This window comes from Mandrillus leucophaeus, unplaced genomic scaffold (genome assembly GCF_000951045.1).
Source record: "Mandrillus leucophaeus isolate KB7577 unplaced genomic scaffold, Mleu.le_1.0 Scaffold689, whole genome shotgun sequence".
Taxonomy (NCBI): Eukaryota; Metazoa; Chordata; class Mammalia; order Primates; family Cercopithecidae; genus Mandrillus; species Mandrillus leucophaeus.
The window spans coordinates 154,144-175,764 of NW_012107463.1; the positions used below are offsets into that span (position 1 = coordinate 154,144).

Below are 21,621 nucleotides of genomic sequence, written 5' to 3' on the forward strand. Positions count from 1 at the left end.
CAGAAAACAACATCTTGGCAAGGATGTGGAGAAAAGGGGCCACTTAATGCTGTCATTGGGAATGAAAATGAATACAACATCTGTGGAAAACAGTATGGAGATTCCTCAAAGAACTGAAAATAGAATTACCATTAGACGTAGCAGTCCTACTACTGAGTACTTAACCAAAGGCAAAGAAATCATTATACCAGAAGGATACCTGTACTCATGTTTTTTGCAGCACTATTCACAGTAGTAAAGCTATGGAATCAACCTAAGTTCCCCATCAACAGATGATTGGATAAAAAAAAAGTTGTATACATATACACCATGGAATACAGCTCATCTATAAAAAGGAATGCAATCATGTCTTTTGCCACAACATGACTGGCACTGTCTTAAGTGAAATAACTCAGAAACAAAGTCAAATACTGCATGTTCTCACTTATGAATACAAGCTAAATAATATGTACACTTGAACATAGAGGACAGAATAATAGTGAAGACCCACAGGGCTGACGGGGTGTAAGGGATGAGAAATTACTTAATGAGTACAACTCATGGGTACAGTAGTATATATTGTACCAATGAAGTAATTTCTTATCCCTCACACCCGCGCAGCCTCATGGGTACAATATATACTACTGTACTGTACATGGGTACAATGTATACTATTGTACCCATGAGGCTGAGGGGATGTGAAGAATGAGAAATTATTACATTGTATAACTATTAACTATGTATACAAATAGTATATATTGTACCCATGAAGCTGAGGGGATGTAAGGGATGAGAAATTACTTAATGGGTACAGTATATACTATTGTATACTAGAAGCCCAGACTTCATCACTACATAATAAATCCATGTAACAAAACTGTACTTGTAGCCCTTAAATCTATAAAAATAAATAGTAAAAGCAAAAATAACAAAGGCAAATCACATGCTGGTTTTGGAAAATATCAACAAAATCATTAAACCTCTAACAAGACTGACGGAAAAAGAGAAGATTGTTATTTTTTAAACAATAACAAAAATGAAACAGAAGATTTTACTACAGATGTTCAGATGCTTAAAGGATCAGTGTTGTTGCTATGAACAACCCTCCATGCATAAATTGACAACTTAGACTTAATTTAACAATTCCTTGAAAACCACAAACTATCAAAATTCATTCAAAGTGAGATAGATCATAGGAGCCATTGTATAACTATTAAAGAGATTGAAACTTTTCCCACAGCCCTTCTGAAAAAGAAATCTCCAGGCCCAGACAGTTTCACTAACAAATTCTACCAAACCTTTAAAGAATAAATAATTCCAATTCTACGTAAGCTCTTCCAGAAAATAGAAGACTAAGGGACACTTCTCAATTCAACTAATTTTAAGAGGCTGACATTAACCTTAATGCCAAACCAGGCAAAAACAGTACAAAAAAAGAAAACTACAGACTAATACTTCATGAACAGAGATGAAAAATTACCCAACAACAAATTAGCAAATTGAGTCTCTGATTCTCTGATCCAAGCCTCTGACACCAAATTCCCAGAGTTAGCCTGCAAGTCCACATTTATTAAGGATTCTGTTCCACAAGACTGCCTTGACTTCACATCCCGATCTCAAGCTTCAGTCCCCAGGATACCCAAATTTGTCTCCAACTTGGCTACAAATTCAGGAGTCCTCATTCCTCCCCATGTTCGATAATTTGCTAGTAAGACTCACCAAACTCGGGAAAATGCTATACATTCTATTGTAGTTTATTCTGAAAGAAGCAAGTGAACAGCGAAATGAAGAGGTACATTGAGGCAGGGTCACAAGGGTCACAAGCATGGCCTTTTTGTCCCCGTGGAGTTACAGTGTGCCACCCTCACAACTGCATGTATTCACCAAATCCTGTCATTTAGGAGTTTTTAGGGAGACTTCATTACATAGGCATGATTGATTCAGTCATTGGCCATTGGTCATTGGACTCAAGCTGCTCATCCTCTCTTTTCTGGGAAGATTAGGGGGTGAGACTGAAAGTTCCAACCCTCTGATCAAAGATTGCTCTTTCTGGTGAAAGGCCTCATCCTGAAGCTATCTAAGGACCTTCTAGGAGTCATCTCATTAGCATAAACTCAGATAATTGGAAGGACCTGTTATGAGTAACAAAAGATGCTGCTATTGCTCAGGAAATTCCATTTAGGAGCTCCATGCCAGGAACTGGGGACCAAGACCAAATACATATTTCTCATTATACCAAAGAATCCCAGCAATATATCAAAAATAATACACAACCAAGTGGGTTTTATTCCAGGGATGTATGGTTATATAATATTTAAAAATCATTTGATTCCTCCATTTAGTATTTTAAATAAAGGAAAAAGCATATCAATTAATGTAGAAAAATCATTTAACAAAATTCAATGCATTCATGCTAAAACCTCTCAGAAATATGGGAATACAAGGGAACTTCATCAACTTGATAAAGAACTACAAAAAGTCTACAGCCAACCTTATAATTAATGGTGAAAATAAAAGTAATGCTTTTCTCTTAGTACTGAGAATAAGGCAAGTTTGTGTTCTCTCTCTACTCCCATTGAACCTAGTACTGGAAGTCTTACCCAGTGCAGTAAAGCAAGAAAATGAAATAAAAGACATATAAATTGGAAAGGAAGAAGTCAGACTTCCCCTATCGCAGGTGACGTGATTGTTGGTGTAGAACATTTCAAAGAATTAGGGGGAAAAAACTCATGTGGCTATTAAGTGAATTTAAGATAGTTGCAAGATACAAGATCAATACACAAGAATCACTCATTTCTATACATTAGCAGTGAATGACTAGAAATATAAATCAATACAATCCAATTTAAAACAGCATTAAGAAACAAAATACTTAAGTATAAATGAAACATATTAAGTATCTATGTGTCATTAACTCCAAAATGCTGATGAAAGAAATCAAAGAAGACCATTGGTGAGACATACCATATTCAGGCACTGGAAGACTCAACATCCAAAAATACCATTTCTCTCAATATGTGGAGTTATTGTCATTCCTATAAAAATCCCAGTAGAATTTTTCTGTAGATACAGACAAATTGATTCTATAATTTTTATGAAAAGACAAAGGAACCAAAATAGCTGAATTAGTTTTGAAAAAGAAGATAAAATTAGAGAAATCGCACTCCCTATGTTAAGGATTTTACTATATAGCTACAATAATCAAGACAGTGTGGTATTGGCAAAGCAGTAGACACACAGATCAGTGGAATAACTTAGACTGCCTAACAAGTACAGCTTACTGGTACAGCTAACTGGTGTTTGAGAGAAGTGTAGTCGTGGTTGCATGGGGAAAAGATAGTCTTTATAACAGATGGTATTGGAAAAACTGGGCATCCCTAGCAGGGAAAGAAAACCTTGACGAGGTTTATCGTATCTTACACAAAAACTAACTCAAAATAGATTACAAGCTTAAATGTAAAACAAAACTATGAAGACATAGAAAGTCTTTAGAAGACATAGAAAGTCTTTGTAACCTAGATTGAGTTAGTTGAAGAGCTCTGAGACATGACACTACAAACACAGTCAACAAAAGAAAAAGGCTAAGTTGACTTTTATCAAAATTTAGACCTTTACTTCTGCAAAAGACATTGCAAAGAGGATGAAAAAACAAGCCACAGACTAGGAGAAATAATAATTGCAAATCTCATTCACAAAGGATTTGTATTCACAATATATAAAAAACTCTAAACTCAAAAATAAAAAATAAAAAAACAGGAAGATTCTGAATGTAACTTGGTTCATAATTTTTTATGAAGGTTAAACTTTAAATGCAGAGGAAATGTAAGAATTTCAAGTCTTTCGTAAGTATTCACCATTGCTTAAGTTATTCCCTTATCATAAATTGTACATAGCTATGCTGTCAGTGAGTAATATTTAGGTTGACATAATTCCTATTAGCTGATAATAATCATCATTTCCACTCCAGTTGCTGAATTATTTTCCCTTCACATATGGTAAGTCTCTCCCTTCCTCCCCATTGCCACTACTGGCTTTTCCCTAGAGTAACAGCATTAGGAATTCAAAAATATCACTTTCACAACTTTTTTTCTATACAGAAATATTTTTTATTTAAGTCTGTATGTGACAGATCTGTCACAGAATCACAGTGAAATTGCTGGTCCAGGCAGGAATAGAAAGAGCAGAAACAACTCAGCCTGCTTCGCATGCTTTCTCATCTCTCGCATGCTGCCTGGACCATGGACACTTGGGCATAATGCTCTGCCATCTGAAATGTGGAGCAAGGTAGCACAGCTGCCCCTTCTGTTCCTGCCCTAGACTGACTCAGCCCCAGTCCCAATGCCTGGAAAGAAACTCCGTTTGTAAGTGACCTCTTCCAGTCACCTTTCAAATCACCACCACTCTGAGAAATCTTAACTTTTGGTCACATTTGTTCAGATTATTCCAATACAACTGAGACCCCTGTGACTTGTGTTCTCCCCCGCCACCACTATTCTTTATGTCTCTTCTGTTTACATGAAAACATGTTAAACACTGACACTTTTATACACAGAATCTCCATTTGTAATCTTCGTTAAGTAAGACTGCTTTAAATAAAGACTGGAAGCAGACCTCACGACCTATGAACAGATATAAATTTAATCTCCCCTTTAGACAATAGGAGTATGAGGGAACACAGAGAGGTAGATATTTGAATAAATAATTTGTTTAATGTTGAAACAAATTTCTTCTGCCTTATATTTTATATATAATTTTGTGATATACTTTAAAGGTTATCTGTTTGCCCAAGATATTTGTTCTGATTATGGGCAATTCTGAGCTTGAACTGGAGCATAAGCTTGTCTCTCCCAAATATAACAGCTGAAATAAGTTTATGTGCTAGCATATCACACACAGCCATCTCCTTACAGAATAAGGAATTTAGTAACATATTCTTCAAAGCACAGTTGTATTGTTGTAGTGTGTATTTTTTGTGTGTACATACTAATTCTTCAAAATCCACTCTGTGATTTAAAACACATCTGAATTCAGAATAGCCACATTTCAATTCCTTAGTAGCCGAACGTGAATAGTTCCTCCTATGTTGTATATTAAAATGGTCATATCTAATTTTCTTTTGCCAAGTTTCAAGGTACTGTGTTCACTGCCGTATTGTAAATATATTCTTAAACAGTTGACCACGAAAAGTACCAGTTTGAACTGTGCTAATGCACTTATGTGGAATTTTTTCAATAAATACAGTCAGCTGTCCTTACCTGCCGATTCCACATCCACTGCCAAACACTGATGGAAAATACAGTATTCGTGGGATGCAAACCCTTGTACATGTTTCCTATGGCATTGGACCCCAAAGGGCTGACTATGGACTTCACTATGTGTGGATTTGGGTATGGGGACTGGGGGCTGGTCCTGGAACCAATCTCCTGTGTATACCTAGGGACGATTATATTTGATTTTTACAATTTGGGAAAGTAAAATGCGTGGATTATATTTCCAATAAAAGAAGCAAACTGATTTTAAGATAATATAATGTGTTTGATGATCTATATAGCTCAATTGAAATTATAATCTAGTACATTTTTACATGTAATTGTGTGTAAACTGCCACAATATTAATGATAACCAATGGTATTCAGTAGGCTCTTCTCATGTGACAAAACAAAATGGGAGAGAATAGGGATAATTATAGCTAGCTTAATGTTACAGATGTGCACAGAATGAATACAGGTTATTTTGCATGCAATCTCAGTTTTTCTTGACCTTATTAGGTAATAATCATCTATCTTGTGGTCATAAAGATATTTTCCTATATTTTGTCATAAAAGTTTTAGAATTTTACTTTTCATATGCAGGCTTTTAATGTACCTAAACTTTATTTTTGTGTATTGCATCAAAAGAACCTAGTTTCATTCATTTATCTTGGATAACCAGTTGTCCCCATGTTTAATGAGTAGTGTATTTTTCCCCACTGACTTGTAATGCCACGTTTGTGTGTATCCAGTTTCTCTGTGTGTGTGGTCCTATTTCTGTGCCTTCTATTTGATGCCTTACCTTGTTTATCAGTCTCTGCACTGATTTCACATAGTATTAATCATTCTAGCTCTAAAATAATGTTGGATATCTGATAGGGAAATACCTTCCCATGTAATTTTGTCTTCAGAGTTGTCTCAACTATTCTTGTCCCTTTGTCCCTTCACATGAATTTAGAATTAATTATTTGACCAAAAAAATTCTGTTGGCTTCTTGATTGATTTGATTACATTTTAGTTAAAGATTAATTTTTGAGAAACTGTCATATTTGTGATGTTGAATCTTCCATTCAATAACATTTATTCACATTGTCTTTACCTTTCCCCTGGTAATGTTTTGCCATTATCTTCATAAAACTCCTACACAACTTTTGCTAGATTATTTTTTATAACTTAGAGATTTCATTGTTATTGAATGAGTTTTTTTCCTATTACTTTTCTAATGGTTATTATTGAGATTTAAAGAGGATATTGATTTTGGTATGTGGATCTTATATTCATCAATCTGACTTTATTCTCTTATTCTAATAATTGGCATATTCTCTTGGATTTCCTGTAAAGATAATTATTTCATTTGAAAATAAAAATAATTAGATCTCTTGCTATATAAGTATTGTATCTCTTCTTTCTTTTTTGGTCTTACTGCATTGGCCAGGACCTTCACTACAATGTTGAATAGTCATGGTGTTATTTGGTATCATTGACTTGTTCATGACCATACATTCTTTTTATTGAGAAGAGTTTATTTTGTATTGTGTAACAGAACCATGTATGATTTAATAGAATGTAAATGTAGTACAGCATTTTTATTTTATTTATTCTTCTAATAAGCACAGATTATAGCAATTTAGGAAGTACAAATTTCAAAAGCTTAAAAATCACCCAGAGATGATCACTGTTTGCATTTGGATATGTGGTAGAATTACAAATTAGGTTTTAAAGTCAGTCTAAAAATGGCGAAATTACTCTTTAAAATCCATTAAATCACTCACAAGTTAAAATATACATATATGGATTTGTGTCATCTTCCCTATACAGATACAGTAATATATATTGTAAGATAAAATGGAAAAGATTATATACGAAAACACAATTCTCTAGCCTTTTTATTATACCTCTACAGTTGGTGAAAAACAGACTATATATTGATCTCATATAGCATGCCAAGCATACAGTTGGATTCAGAACGTTAAGTCTATGTGGATTAACTCCAGTATTTACGTGATTTTTATCTTACTACCTTGAGAAGCTATGCTTGTGTGATGCAACTCTCTCGTATAAAATGTACTGTATTTTGTATAACTATATTTTATAAATACCTATTATTGTGCATTTACTTAATAGGATTATTATTTAGCCCCATAAGTGACATTTCACAAACAATGTCCTGTATAATACAAAAACAGCGTTGGAGAAATATAATAACAAGGGAGAGGACTGAGATTCTCAAATCCAAAGAAAATATATTATTCCAGGTCCTTTCAGGAAGTAGACATTCAGTGTCAACAGAGTAGAATAACAGATTCATACATGTCAGGTACATGTAGAAATTTAGCAAAAGATTTACGAACATGAACCCAAGCAGAGAAAATTGTTAAAAATAACAGACATGTGATATGTAATATTCACCAGATAAAATCACTGGTTGTGTTAGCCACACTTTCAAAATTCTATTGTCTTAGAAACGCCTTCCCTCCCCTTCTTCCCATAGTGAACAGAGTTTGAATTATATTTCAATTTTTTACATACCACAGAGTTTGAAATAGAATTCTAAAGAGTGAAGGAGCAATCGTGGACTTTCTGAAAGCCTTTTTCATTATGGCTAAGGTATTTAAGCAGACTTACTCAAACTTTGTTCCACAAAACGTATGTTGGACTCGTGGCCTTTCCCACTGTAGTTCCATCTCTCTATGTCTTCAACAGCTTGTTAGCAGAGTATCCTTATATAGAAGTGTGAGTTTATTACTGATATTTTCTATAAATTTTCATTATCATAGGTATTCTATTGTTTGGCAGTTTTAAAGCTACCATTATAATAAGAAGAGAGAATTTCATCTCATAGCATGTGAAGCTTAAATCTTAAATTGGGTCACTTGGGGTGACCCAAGGCCAACAGTGACCTGAAAAGGAAAAAAGATTTCAGTTTTTTATACTAGAATGCCTAATTGTGTTATATCTGTTCTTTCTTTCAGCCCAAGTTTTAGTTAATTGTCTAAATGTTCTGTACTCTTCTTAACAAAGGATTTAATAGCTGATTTTATATACCTTCCTGGTTTAATCTTACCTTTTTAGTATACACTTCCATTGATAGGGTAAATGTTCCTTTTTAAGGTGTGCAATTCTGTTAACTCAGCATGTTGTCAAACTTTTCTCAAGATGGTAAGATTGAATCTTAAATTTTGTGAGTTCTTTTGTTTGTTTGGTTTTGTTTTGTTTTGTTTTGTTTTTTTGAGATGGAGTCTCCCTCTGTCCCCCAGGCTGGAGTGCAATGGCGTGATCTTGGCTGACCGCAACCTCCACCTCCCAGGTTCAAGCAATTATCCTGCCTCAGCCTCCCGAGTAGTTGGGATTACAGGCACCCACCACCACACCCATCTAATTTTTGTATTTTTAGTAGAGGTGGAGTTTCACCATGTTGGTCAGGCTGGTGTTGAACTCCTGACCTCAAGCAATCCACCCACCTCAGCCTCCCAAAGTGCTGGGATTACAGGCGTGAGCCAGCACGCCCAGCCGATTAATTCTTATGTCTCGTAGTTATTAAAGTACATGGATATCTTACCTTTTATGAGCTAATGAATATTTCATAGAAACCCTGGAGGAGGAGGTTGCGGTGAGCCAAGATCTAACCACTGCATTCCAGCCTGGGCAACAGAGCGAGACTCCATCTCTAAATAAATAAATAAATAAATAATCTAATAGATTCTTTTGAATATAGGTAAATTAAAACATGACAAAGTATTTTCTACTCACCTATTTGACAGAAACTTTTCAACAGTCACAGTGTTATATTCCGTTAGGTTTCCCTTTCCATTGGCCTTCCTCTACAAAAGATGCTCACTTCCTTTTTTCATTCAGGTAACATGTACTATCACTCCCACTGAGTCACATATCCTAGACACTGACTGGGGATAAATGGATTGCATTTGCCCAGAGATAAAGTGAACTTTATTGTAAATATCAATTAATTGCCTTTGACTATTTCCTGTTGTCAGTAGCATGTGTTGCAAAACACTTCAATAATATTTAGTATTTCAAAGTGAAAGTTTTCTATCAGCTTAGCTAAGCATTCTGCACTTACCATAGCAGCATGGGTTTCAGAGCATCATTGTTTTTAATGTTTCATGTTTAGAGGATTCCTAATGGCCTTATTTGTGTTTCTTCTTAATTTGTTTTTCTTCTCCATGTAAAACTGGCTTTCCCAAGGTTTACATAGTAAGTCAGACATATCCCCACATTGAAGCTCTTTTCATTTGAATCTAGGCTGATAATGAAATTGGGGAATTAAGGAAGAAAGTTAAAGACAATCTAGAAGAGGAGAACTCACTGAATATAGAAATGACTAAAATGGACATGAGCTCTAAGGGCAGCCAAGAAGAAAATCAAACTTTAAGTTAAATGATCCATCAGCTACCTCTGTTAATGAGAAATAAGACAGTTGCTGACAGCACATTAACAACCTAGAATAACCCAGGCCTCGTCAAGTGGTAGTGCATTGAGTAACACCACCAATGTTATAACCTTTGAAGATAAATTAAAACCAGCCTCAAAAAAGTACATACTAGATATACAAATATTGGGGTATTCGGAGAAGCAACATTTAATATGTACATTTTACACATTATGTCACTTAAACATTTACCATGGGTTTTTTAAATATGTTGAAATGTTCTGCAGTTAACTTTTGTATTAACTGCTTTGTTGAGATATAATTCACACACCATACAATTCACCCATTTACTGTATACAATTTAGTGGCTTTTATAAGTGTATTCAGGCTGGGCGCAGCGGCTCACGCCTATAATCCCAGCACTTTGGGAGGCTGAGGCAGGCAGATCACTTGAGGTCAGGAGTTCGAGACCAGCCTGGCCAACATAGTGAAACCCCGTCTCTACTAAAAATGCAAAATTTAGCTAGGCATGGTGGCTACTCAGAAGGCTAAAGCAGGAGAATCGCTTGAACCTGGGAGGCAGAGGTTGCAGTGAACCGAGATCTCACCACTGTACTCCAGCCTGGGCGACAGAGCTGGACTTCACTCAGGAAAAAAAAAAAAAAAAAGTATTCATATTTTTGTGCATCCATCATCACAAGCAATTTTAGAACATTTTATTACCCTAAAAAGAAGTCCCACTCACCTTAGCTGTTACTCTCCCAATTCCCCTATGACTTCGTCCACTGCCACCAGGACTAGGAAACCACTAATCTCTGTCTCTATAGCTTTCTGTCTCTATAACTGGACCTGTTCTGAACATTTTATATATGCAGTTGTACAATATGTGGTACTTTATGACTGGTTTCTTTGAGTTGGTATAATGTTTTCAAGATTTTTCAATGTGGTAGTGTGTAGCAGTATTCCTTTCTTTCTGTTGTCAATTAACAGACCATTATATGGATATACTACATTTCATTATTCATCCTTCAGTTGATGGACACATGGGTTTTTTGCACTTTTTGGTTATTACGAATACTGCTGTGAACATTCATATGCAAGTTTTTATGTAGACATGTTTTCATTTCTCTTGAGATATACCTAGGAGTAGAATATTCATTAGAGGTGGAACTCTGGGTGGGGGGGGGGTGTTTTTGTTTATTTGTTTGTCTGTTTTTGAGACGGAGTCTCGCTCTGTCGCCCAGGCTGGAGTGCAGTGGTGTGATCTCAGCTCACTGCAAACTCTGCTTCCGGGTTCACGCCATTCTCCTGCCTCAGCCTCCGGAGTAGCTGGGAATACAGGCGCCCACCACCACGCCTGGCTTATTTTTTGTATTTTTAGTAGAGACGTGGTTTCACCGTGTTAGCCAGGATGGTCTCTATCTCCTGACCTCGTGATCTGCCCGTAATCTGTCAGCCTTGGCCTCCCAAAGTGCTGGGATTACAGGCGTGAGCCACCGCCCTGGCCAGAACTCTGTTTTTAACTGAGGAACCACCAGACTGTATTTCAAAGCAGGTTTGCCATTTTACATTCCCATCTAAATTAAACAAGTATTCTCTTTTTTCTATATCCTCACCAACATGTGTTACCTGTCCTTTTTATTTTAGCCATCCGAGTGGGTGTGAAGTGTTATTTAATTGTAGTTTTGATTTGCAGTTGTCTGATGGCTAATGATGTTGAGCTTTCTTCATGTACTTGTTGGCCATTTGTATCTCTTCCTTGGAAAACTATTCAGATTCTTTGCTTTTTTAATAATTGGGTTATTTGTCTTTTTGCTATTGAGTTGTAAAATTTCTTTAATATATTCTAGATACAAGTCCCTTATTAAATATATGATTTCAAAAATTTTCTCCCTTTCTGGGGGTTGTCATCTTACTTTCTTGATAGTATTCGAAGCACAAACTTGGTGGTGATGTCAAGTTTATTTTTGTTGTTATTTGTGCTTTTATTAAGAGTTTCATGTACTTTTAATAGCTTAATTGGGGTTTAATTGACAGAGTAAATTACTTATCTTAAAAGTTGTAAGTTGTTACGTTTTGTTATACAAATACATCTATAAAAATATCACCATAATCAAGATAATGAACATACCCATCACTCACAGAAATTTCCTCTTAACCCTGTGTAATCAACACTTTCCCCACCCCACAGGAAACTGCTGATCTGCTTTCTGTCACTGTAGATTAGATTGCATTTTCTAAATTTTATATTAATGGAATCACACAATAGCTGTTCCTTTATGTCTGGATTTTCTTACGCAGCATAATAATACTGAGATTTATCAATGTTTTTACATATATCTTTAGTTCTTTGCTTATTATTCCTGAGGAATATTCCATTGTATGGATGCATCACAGTTTGCTTATATCCATTTACATGTTGATGAGCAATTAGATCTATATCAAGTCTGACTGCTACAAATAGTCAGCTGTGAACATTCATGTGCAAGTTATTGTCTGAACATGTGCTTTCCTTTGTAAATACCAAGGAATGGAGTAGCTATGTCTTTTGAAAGATGCATGTTTAACTTTTTAAGAAAATGCCAAACCTGCCAGTTTCTCCACATTTTCTCCAAAATTGTATGGTTGGTCTTTTTAATTTTATCTGTTCTGTTTGTAGTAGATCTCTTTATAGTTTTAATTTTAGTTTCTTTAATAAATTGGGATATTTGTTTTCTTGTGATTGAATGTTGAAAGTTTTTTATTTATTCTGGATACAAGTCCTTTATTATTGGATATGTTATTTGCAAATATTTTCTCGCAGATATCTAGCTTATCTTTTCATTCTCTGAACAATGTCTTTCAAAGGGCAGAAGTACCTAGTTTTGTGAAAGTACCGTATTTCAGTTTTTTATAGTTATGGTTTTAGTTTCATAACTAAGAAATCATTACCTAACACAATGTTTTGCCCTAGAAATTGAAGAGTTCTGAATTTTACATTTAGGTCTGTGATCCATTATATCCGAGTTCCTTTTTTGTAAATTGTTCCAGCACCGTTTATTGAAAATACTTTTATTTTACATTCAATTGCCTTTGATCCATGATGAAAATCAGTTGACAATATATGTTTGGGTATATTTCTTCATTCTCTTTGCTGTTCCCACAATCTATTGTCCATCTTTGTGGCAGTACCACACTTGATTACTATTGCTTAAAATGAGTAGTCAGTTCAGATAGTATATGCTCTCCTTCTTTTCCAGCGTTATTTTGGCTGTTCTAGTTTCTTTGCGTTTCCTATGAATTTTAGGGTCAGTTTGTCAGTTTCTGCAAAATAAAAATAAAAATAAAAAGTCTGCTGAGAATTTTACTGGGATTACAATGAAACGATAGGTCAATTTGGGGATAAATGACATCTTAACAATATTGCATCCTCTGACTATGAATGTAGTGCATATATAGCTCTTTTATTTTAGATGTTTAATTGTTTAACAGTGTTTCTGGTTTTCTTTGTACAGGTCTTACCCATCTTTTGTCAGATTTATACCTAAGTCGTTTATATTTTTGATGCTATTATCCCTGGTACTTTATATATTTTTTTAAAATTTTGGTTTTTTGTTTTTTTTTTTTTTAATAGAGACAGGGTCTTTCTAGGTTGCCCAGGCTGGTCTCAAACTCCTGGGCTCCTTAAGCAATCCTCTTGTCTTGGCCTCCCAAAGTGCTAGAATTACAGGTGAGACCCACTGCACCTGGCCAGTATTTTTTATTTCAGTTTTCATTGTTCTTGACTATTGTATTTGTATTTCCCACCTAGCCAAACTTACTAGTTCTAGTAATTTTTTTGTAGATTTCATATGATTTTTCTAAGTACGTGGCCATATAACTTGCAAATAAAGACAGTTTTACCTCTTTCTTTCCAATCCAGATGTCTTTTGTTTTTCTTTCCTTTTACAGTGGCCAGAACCTGTATATACATTGCTGAGTAGTGAGAGCAGGCATTCTTGCCTTGTAAGAACAGGGACCTTAGGAGGACAGCATTCAGTCTTCCACTGTGATGTTCACTGTAGGTCTTCTGTAGATGCCCTTTACAGTGTTGAGAATTTTTCTTCTATTCCTAGTTTGCTGAGAGTTTAGAACCGAAATGGGTTTTGGATTTTGTCAGATCCTTTTCTGCCTTTTATTTAGATGATTGTATTATTTTCCTTTTTTCGTTTGTTAAACTAATGAATTACACTGATTTATTTTTTAATATTAAAGCAACTTTGCATTCCTGCAATAAATTCAACTTGGTCATGATTTTAGTATTTCTAATATTCCTACAGTGTCCACTGAAACACGCTCGTATCAGAAATATGTCCTCTTTATGTGATTGGCTGGTAATCACAGAGCAGAGACATGGTTCAAAAAATGCACACGTTTCAATGATCACTGAACTGTATCAAGATATGATATGACTCAAGATACAGTCAAATCAAGATATGACTGTATTATTGAATTTGATTGACTAGAATTTTGTTTTAAAATGTTGCTTCTATCCTCACGAAGAATATTGGTCTGTAGTTTTCTTATGATGTCTTTCATTTGGGTGTTTAATGCTGGTTTCATAGGATGAGTTGGGAACTATGTCTTTCTCATCTATTTTTTAAAAAGTTTGTGTAGTACGTGTAGTATTTCTTCTCTCAATATTTGGTAGAATTCATCAGTGAAGCCGTTTCAGTCTGGAGTTTTCTTTTTTGGAGACTGTTACACTGCAATTTCAATTTATCTATTCTTGAGTAAGCTTTGGTATTTTGTGACTTCCAGGGAATTCGTCCATTTAATCTAACTCATCAATTGTATTGGCACAAAGTTTTTTATAACATTCCCTTATCCTTTTGAAATCACTAAAATTTGTAGTGATGTTAACTGTCTCATTTCTGATATTGGTACTTTTTACCTTTTCTTCTTTTTATTTTTTTAATGGCCATTCTGACTGAAGGCTTATCAATTTTATTGTTTTTTGCAAGAAACCAGCTTTTGTTTTCATTGATTTTTCTCTATTTCTTTCCTGTTTTCTATTTCATTGATATTCTCCGTTACTATTTACTTTTTTCTCCTTAATTTACGTGTTATTTGCTCTTCTGTTTTTGGTTTTTAAGAAAGTAACTGAGGTCATTTGAGACTTTTCTTCTTGTCCACTATAGGTATTTAATGATATAAATAACCCTTTAAATACTACTATAGTGACATACAACAAATCTTGATGGCTTCATTTTTATGCAGCTCAGAGTACTTTTGAATTTTTCGTTGTACTCACGGTTTATTTAGTAGTGTTTTATTTTTAATTTAAAACTATTTGGAAATTTTTGAAATAACTGTTATTGCTTTCCCATTTAATTCCATTATGATCAGAGAAAATACTTTGTGTGACTTAAATTATTTTATATTTATTGAGGCTGGTTTCAGGATCCAGAATATGCTCTATCTTGATAAATATTTGATGTTACTTCAGAAGATTATATATTCTAGTGTTGCTGATTGTGGTCAATAAATGTCAATCAGGTGAAATTGGTTATTATTGTTTGAGTCTTCTTTATCCTCGTTGATTTTATGTCTTTTTAGTTTATCAATTATTAAAAGAGACATGACTGTCTTTGTTCTGGTGGTATTCTTTGTTCTGAAGTCCACCTTCTCTCTTATTGTCACTCCAGCTTTCTTTTTATTTGCCTTAACTTGCTATATCTTTTTTTAACCTATGTAATAGTTTTGTTGAGATATAATCACTTGCCATACAATTCACCCATTTAAAGTATACAGTTCAATGGTTTTTAGAATATGCATAGAGTTGTATAACCATCACCTTCAAGTTTAGAACATTTTCATTTACCCCAAATGAAACCCTTACCCATTAGCAGTCATTCCCCCTTTCCTCCAGTTCTCTCAGCCCCAGCTAACTACTCGTCTGTTTTCCATCACTATAGATTTTCCGATTCTGAACATTCCATGTAAGTGGAATATATGTTGTCCTTTGTGACTGGCTTCTTTCACTTAGCATATTTTTAAGGTTCAGCCATGTCTTTGTATAATAGATTCCTTTTTTGGCTAAATAGAATTTTATTATATAAATATACCACATTTTGTTTATCCATTCATCAGTTGATAGATATTTGGATAGTTTCTACCTTTTGGCTCCTAAAAATAATACTACTATGAACATTTTTCCCTATAAGTTTTTGTGTAGCCATGTTTGCATTTTCCTTGGAATATATCTAGGAATAAAATCCTGGGTCAAATTTTAACTCTATGTTTAATCTTTTGAGTAACTGCTAGACTGTTTTTCAAAGCTGCTGTACCATTTTACATGTCTCCCAACAATGTATGAGCTTCCAATTACTCCACATTCTCTTGAACACTAGTTATTATCTATCTTTTTCTAAAAATTATAGCTGTCCGGCCGGGCGCGGTGGCGCATGCCTGTAATCCTAGTTCTTTGGGAGGTCAAGGTGGGCAGATCACTTGAAGTCAGGAGTTCGAGACCAGCCTGGCCAACATGGTGAAACCCCGTCTCTACTAAAAATACAAAAATTAGCTGGGCATGGTGGCAGGCGCCTGTAATTACAGCTACTCCAGAGGCTGAGGCAGGAGAGTGACTTGAACCCGTGAGGCAGAGGTTGCAGTGAGCCGAGATCGCCCCACTATACTCCAGCCTGGGCAATAGAGTGAGGCTCCGTCACAAAAAACAACAACAAACAAACAAAAAAATTATACCTGTTGTACTGGATATGAAGTGTTGTCTCACTGTGATTTTGATTTGGAGTTCTCTGATGGCTAATTTTGTTGAACATCTTTTCGTGTGCATATTGGCCATTCGTGTATCTTCCTTGAAAAAATGTCTGTTCAGATACTTAGTGCATTTTTTAAATTAGGTTGTCTTTTATTATTAAATTGTGAGAGTTTCTTGTATATTCCAGATACAAGTCTTTGTCAGATATAATTTGCAAAAATGTTCTCCCATTTTGTGGGTTGTCTTTTTGCCTTCGTTGGGGTGATCTATCTTTTATTATTGCTTTTGCATCTTACCTATTTGTATCTTTATATTGAAGGTAGTTTTTTTGTAGGCAATATATAGTTGAGTCTTCATTTTTTAATCCAATCTCACAACATACAGCTTGTAGTTTGTGTGTTTAGACCCTTTATCTTTCGTGTCAGTACTGATATGGTTAAAATATACTTTCTTGTTTTTGTCCTCTTTCTGTTTTCATTTAAATTAATTGAGTATTTTTATGATTCTATTTTATCTTTTTTGTTGACTTATTCATTATAAATCTTATTTTAGTGAATACTGTAGGGTTTATACATCTTTAAATTATCCTAGTCTATCTTCAAACAGTAGTATAATACTTCACATGTAGTTTCAGAACCTTATGATAGTATATTTCTATTTCTCCCCTTTGGTTTTAGTGCTGTTTTTATCACACATTTTACATCTACTACCTTATTAACACCATACTATGTTGGTTTTTGTTTAGACAGTTGATTCTCCTTAAATAAATTTAAGTAATAAGAAAAAAACTTTTCTGTTTGCCTACATGTTTGCCATTTTCAGTGTTCCTTGTTTTGTGTACATCTAGGGTGTCATCTGGTGTCATTTTCCATCAGCCTGATAGACTTCCTTTAACATTTCTTATAGTACTATAAAGAAAAATAGACATAAATGACTACATAAATATTAAAAACCTTTTAGTGAAGGGTACCATAAACAAAATTTAAAAAAAATAAAAGACTGGGAAGAAGTATTTATAACATATCAGGTAATAATAACAGCAGTAGATAATAATAATAATAATAATAATCACAGTTATTAAATGTAGACTGTGCTATACCAGGCACTATACTGAACACTTTATGATGTATTTTCTCATTCAATCCTTACAACAGCCATTTGAAGGTATTGTACTATTATGACTCCCATCTTACAAACAAGGATATGAGACTAACAGATAAGTGGCTAAAGTCTCTAACAATAAGAGATCTAAAAATCAGTGAGAACATAATTTTAATTGGCAGTTCTTTGGAAAAACGTGAATGGCTTATAAACATAAATGTAATACTTAACTGCTGTCATCATCAGAAGAATGAAGTCATTTTTAAGCTCTTCAACTGTCAAGACTAAGAAGCAATGGTACTAATACTGGCAAGATATGAAAAGACACTCATACATTATTGGAAATATAAATTGGTATAGCTTTTCAGAGGACCATTTAGCTTTAACTGTTGACATTTAAAATATCCATATCCTTTGACCAGATGACTGTCATCTGGAATTTCTTGCACAAGTTCCCAAAGAAAAACTTTCTTTCTCTCTCTCTCTCTCTCTCTCTCTCTCTCTCTTACTGTGTGTGTGTGTGTGTGTGTGTGTGTGCGCGTAATACAGTACAGTTGGCGATAACCTGACCATCAATAGCCTAGTGTTAAAATGAATGATGGCTTAGCCATATAATGGAATAACCATTAGAAAAACATGAGACTGTGGAGACACAGGCAATTTGATAGGCTACTAATGGGAGACTTAAATTGGTACACCTTCTTATAGGGTACCCTTCAATATAGGGATCAAAAGTCCTCAATCAGACTATATCCCTTTCCCCCTTGTGTATGCTATATAATGTGGTGGAAAGAAAAATATTATAGAAAAATGTATGTATCAGAACCCAATTAGGTTTTTTTTTTAAGGATATATGTATTTACATATTTATATGTGCCTAGAAGAAGGCTTAGAAGGATGAACACCAAATTATCAACATTGATTATTCCTGGAAAGGAAAGATTTTGACTTTTTAAATCTCCCAATTGAATGTTATGATAGCTGTTATAATAATTTGAATAAAAAAAATTTAAGATATATTAGTTATAATTGCCAAGAACACCCAGAGAAATTGACTAAAAAGAAGCAAGAGTCTTTGTCCCCAAGGATTTCTAAACCAAATGGATCAAGGTTTTCCCCCCCTTGGCTTACATCAAATTTTATTTTTAAAGGCAAGATGCTGGGTTCTACTTGTAGAGCTCAGTAGAATTTTAAAGAACTGAACTGTTACGAACCTCATGTTTCACAATACAGGACCAAAGTAGCTAGTGAGTTCTAAGACATTTATAATCTTTTCAAACTGATATCAGAAATTAAGAGTGACATTTTATTTATTCATTTATTTACGTATTTATTTATTCATTCATTCATTCAGGTAAAATAGTGAGTAGAGTATGTTAACATCCAAGAAAGTAAAATAGCCACTTCTGCAGCAGCTCATTAACGACTGGTAACACATAGAGGTCAGCGTTCTAGAGTTTTTTAAAAAAGTATTGATACAGTTGAAGACCCCTCCACTAGAGATAAGATGGAGCACTGTATCCGTATTACCAATGACAGTCACCCAAGAAATGCAAACAGCCATATCACCCTCTCTCATGGGGTAGATCCGTCATACTTATGAAGACCAACTACATTGTCACTGGAGACTTGGATCCAGCCATCCTCCTGCACGTGGTAGAGGTTAGCAGCACCTCCTGAGTAGGCATCTATGCAGGTGGCTTAATAGATGGCTTGGTAGCTCGCTTCATGGGCCAGATCATAGACCGGCTCCATTTCCAGGTTATAGGAATAGCCCTGATTCATAACCCCATAAGCATACACAGAGCCAGAACCTACAGAGAAGGTGGCCCCCGAGATCTGATTCCCTTCAGTGTCCGTGTAGCAGAGGCCAGGGCCTCTCCTATCCCAGCCACAGATCATGTTGCCCATGGATAGCCCCCTGCCTTTGTACTGGTGCAATATGTTGGCAAGCAGCTGGAAGGCAGCTGCTACAGAGATGCATTCCTTATTTCAAAGCTCATACATTTGACATTGCTGGCCAACAGCCATTCTCAGAAGCTACAATTTGCTGTGCCCCTAGCCATGATGGCTTCAGGTAGGGGTTGATCTGTGCCACCTTCTTTACCATCTGGAGGCAATGTAAGCACCCACTGTGGTCCTATAGTCTGCTGCTACTATGACTCCATGCCAGAACTTGAAGACCAGGGTGGTGATTCCATGAAGCATTTTGATTCCCTGCTCATCTGAGACTCCCCAGCTGAGCATGGCCAGGATCAGCCCATCACTGGGACTCCCTGGACCCAGATCCAGCAGATCTGCATAAACTTTGAGTCCAGAAAACCTGCACTGGTTCACAAGTAGCAGCCTCTCCAACAAGCTGACCAGCACCATGTCTAGTGTGGGCAAAAGAAGGAATAACATTTTAAATTGCATGACTGCAAAAGGGTTTTTGTTGGAGGTTGTTGTATATTTGAAATTGTGGCCAGACTTATAATAATGAGATATGTGCAGTAGTTTTGCAAAGGGAAGTAAGGATGCATGCTCACTCAAATGCTGACCATATGATGCATTGATTATAGAATGTTGTAGAAAGTCTGCTTTTATCACATGTTCTCATGTTTTAATACAATCTAATAACAGAGTGTGCTGCCTCTCTGTGAAATATCTAGAAAACTTCTTTAGCTAAAAGGGTAGGATAGGTAAGTTACCAGGAAAAATTTTTATAAATTAGAATTTTAAAATTCACTGTTAGACAGGAGACAAAGAAGAAATCATTTATTCTTTCTAGTGGATGAATACTGTTCTATAATAGGCCATGAACAAAGTCACCTGAGAGTTTTCCAAGTAAACATTATGGTCTGAAAGATTTTTTTCATTTGTTAAAGAATCGTTCTGGTAAACTATTTGTTTTGGAATTTTTCATCTGGAAAAATAGTTCGAAGCCAATCATGTATTTATTAGACATCGTCCAAGTTGAATATTTGGAACATTGGTGTTTATTCTGTGTTAAACACTTATAAATTTTGCTTTCTTATAATCAAACTCACCCAAAGCCATAGTAATATTTTTATATGAACAAAAGAAATCTCTATTTACAGATTTATTGAAAATAATTATTAGAGGGCAGACATGGTGTCTCACACCTATTATCCCAGCACTTTGGGAAGCCAAGGCAGGAAGATCACGAGACTAGCCTGGGCAACATGGCAAAACCCCGTCTCTACAAAAAATACAAAAATTGGCCGGGCACAGTGGCTCAAGCCTGTAATCCCAGCACTTTGGGAGGCCGAGATGGGCAGATCACGAGGTCAGGAGATCAAGACCATCCTGGCTAACACAGTGAAACCCCGTCTCTACTAAAAACACAAAAAACTAGCCGGGCGAGGTGGCGGGCCCCTGTAGTCCCAGCTACTCCAGAGGCTGAGGCAGGAGAGTGACTTGAACCCGTGAGGCAGAGGTTGCAGTGAGCCGAGATCGCCCCACTATACTCCAGCCTGGGCAATAGAGTGAGGCTCCGTCACAAAAAACAACAACAAACAAACAAAAAAATTATACCTGTTGTACTGGATATGAAGTGTTGTCTCACTGTGATTTTGATTTGGAGTTCTCTGATGGCTAATTTTGTTGAACATCTTTTCGTGTGCATATTGGCCATTCGTGTATCTTCCTTGAAAAAATGTCTGTTCAGATACTTAGTGCATTTTTTAAATTAGGTTGTCTTTTATTATTAAATTGTGAGAGTTTCTTGTATATTCCAGATACAAGTCTTTGTCAGATATAATTTGCAAAAATGTTCTCCCATTTTGTGGGTTGTCTTTTTGCCTTCGTTGGGGTGATCTATCTTTTATTATTGCTTTTGCATCTTACCTATTTGTATCTTTATATTGAAGGTAGTTTTTTTGTAGGCAATATATAGTTGAGTCTTCATTTTTTAATCCAATCTCACAACATACAGCTTGTAGTTTGTGTGTTTAGACCCTTTATCTTTCGTGTCAGTACTGATATGGTTAAAATATACTTTCTTGTTTTTGTCCTCTTTCTGTTTTCATTTAAATTAATTGAGTATTTTTATGATTCTATTTTATCTTTTTTGTTGACTTATTCATTATAAATCTTATTTTAGTGAATACTGTAGGGTTTATACATCTTTAAATTATCCTAGTCTATCTTCAAACAGTAGTATA

General features: G+C 35.2%; 1 protein-coding gene and 1 pseudogene across 1 annotated transcript in view; one reads left to right on the plus strand and one right to left on the minus strand.

Annotated features, from left to right (window-relative positions):
* Positions 1-21,621, plus strand: part of ITFG1 (integrin alpha FG-GAP repeat containing 1) — a 143,757-nt gene that overhangs the window by 28,368 nt on the left and 93,768 nt on the right. The window lies entirely within an intron of this gene.
* LOC105555487 lies at positions 19,031-19,831 on the minus strand (annotated as a pseudogene).